Source organism: Impatiens glandulifera, chromosome 2 (genome assembly GCF_907164915.1).
Source record: "Impatiens glandulifera chromosome 2, dImpGla2.1, whole genome shotgun sequence".
NCBI lineage: Eukaryota > Viridiplantae > Streptophyta > Magnoliopsida > Ericales > Balsaminaceae > Impatiens > Impatiens glandulifera.
Genome location: NC_061863.1, coordinates 42,266,996 through 42,269,684, shown reverse-complemented (window position 1 = coordinate 42,269,684; position 2,689 = coordinate 42,266,996).

Sequence of the window (2,689 nt, the reverse complement as noted above, 5' to 3'; positions counted from 1 at the left end):
TACTATTCGAGCAATTATGCGAAGTAATCGCCGGAGCAAAAGATCGAGTTCAGACATATGCCATGACAATTGGAAAATTTTTGATGCATCTTCAAATTTCTATTGGAGAAGGTATCGCTTTATCCCCCTCCAAAATCATGAATTCCGAAAACATCAGGGCTCGGTCTGAGAAGCCTCTAAAGGAGAAAGCCCCGGCTGAGAAAACGTCCAAGGACAAAGATCCTAAAGAAGTCGAACCGAAGGGTAAGGCTAAACAAACCACGGTAAAAGAGAAGAAGTCAAGGCTCAAAAGTGCGGCTAAGAAAACCAGAAAGCTGGTTGCAAACAAAGAGGCCAGCAGGTCTCATGACTCCGAGAGAACTTCTTACCCCGGTCCATCTCTTCGGTCATCCGATCCATTGGTAAACTCTATTCCTATAAACATTGTAGTTCCAATCCCTGTCTTGTCATCCCCGATCAGAGAAACGGAGGGAACCGGACCGATTCCTTCCTCATGGCAAGCCGAATCTTCGGGAAGCCAAGTCACTCAATCTCACTCTAAGAAAAATCTGGCTGAAGAGGTTAGTGTTCATTCTCTTCCTTCTAATCCTGAAACTAGGGTTTCTCCTCCTAGAAATATTAGGGATACGATAGAGAATGTCCGGCTAAGGACTTCGGAAGCCATAGTTAATGTGTTACAAGATGTCAATCGTGCTACTGAAGACGAGGTGACAAGTAATCATGCGGAAACCGGTCAAGTTGGTGCAACTAATCAAGGAAATATCGATCCGGCCAGAGAAACGGCCGATACTAAAGAAGAAATAGAAACTGAAATCCCTCTGTTGCAAGGGGGTAATAATGCAGAAAGAAGTACATCCGGACCGGTTGGGGACGAAACTCTCCAAACTAATCCAAACCCGGCTCATGTGGAGCTAGTTATCTAAAATGCTACACCGGAAGGTCCAAATCCGGTTACTGAAGAAGAAGTTATGGTTGAGGATCCTCTAGTGCAAAGAGGAAGTAATACAAAGAACAGTTCAACTAGTCCGGTTGGGGACGAAACTTTCAAATGTCCGGATCCTAAGGAGTCAATTATTCCCGAAACTCCACCGGAACCACAAATGCCAGCCGACCAGACAATTGAAGAACGAACGAGGATCATGTAAAACGAATTTTGGGAATTATAGGGGATTGAGCTCTTGAAATCTCCAACGCCTTTTATGAGTGGTGGACACTCAGAAGTGAAACTCCCTTCGAACAAATGCTCCCGACAACCTTCCACACTAAAGAATGGATGAAGATAGTTGACCTAGAAAGAACGGTTTTTCAGTTAGCGAAAACCAACAACATCTCTCTCATTATGAGCTGGTGTCAGCTTGTTGAAAGAAATGCCAAAGTATGGGCATTAAAGGATTTAATGGATGCATCCAAAGATATAGAGTTAAGTGAGGAGGAACTGAAGGCCCGAGACTCCATTCCAGAGATTATTACGTCAATCGAAGCAGAAATAGCTGAAATGGAAAAGGCAATGTTGGAGGCAAACAAGCAGTAGAATAAGTTTTCAGGGTCTGAAAGATTTCAACCGTCGCAAGAAATGTGCAGATTTGAGGTCGGTCATTGCTCTAGACACCCACATTCTCAGCCGGAATATGTTAAGCAAAATCCTCCTAGCAAAGAGGACGGTCATACGGCTTCCCCCTCTGCAAGTAAGTCCCTCATCCACTCTGAAAATGATAACCCGATTAATCGGGAACAACTGGAACTATCTTTGTCGGTCCACTCTACTCACTCGGTCGTTCCAGTTTCAGAAGTAATAATAGATCTTATCAAGGCTACGGTAGACGAAGCAGTGTCCGAATGGAAAGCTAAATTTGAGGCAAGGGCCTCCTCGTCGGATAACAAAATTTGAAAAGGTGGATAACAAAATTGAAAAGGTGGAAAACCGGGTTGAGAAAGTCGACAACACAACCTCTCAGATGCTGTAGATGTTGCAACTCCTCACTACTCAAGTTGGAGAATTAGCGGAGGCAAAAGCCATGGAAACCGAAGTGCCAATTCTATCAGATGCTGAGGCGCCTAGAAAATTCCATGAAGCCGAGCTTGAAAGAGAAAAGCGGTTGACTGATTTAGAAGCAAGAGATCATCAGCTAGCGTCCCAATTAGCTGATAGGGAAGCCGAAAAAGAAACTGAGAATGAAAGAGCCAATGCCAAAACAGCCAATGTTCTTCAACAACAACTCATTCTTGACACGGCTCGGGACGACACTAATGCAAAGAAACGGCCTCCCCATACAAGGAGTGTAACCAGGGTAAATGCTAAGAAGAAGAAGAAGGATCGAGCGACCGGGGTGTTAAACTTGATCACGGAAATAAATATTCAAACGGCTCCGACTCAGATCTTTAGTCAATTTCCACCAATAAACAAGCTGGAAGAAGAAGAAGAAATCCTTCTGAACCGAAAGCGCAAAGCACAACCGGAATCATCTACCTCCATTCGTGCTGGCAAGAGGCCGATTCAAGAACATGAAGACGATCATATTCACAACTTCATCCATAGAGATCCAAGTCGCGATTTCTGAATGCCATACAATGTTCCGGGTATACGAGAATCTATTGTATCCCAGTGTTTTAGAGACATAGACCGGAGGCAAGAGGAACAAAGGCAGCAGCTCGAACAACAACAAAAGCGGTTGGAGGAAGAGCTGGAAAA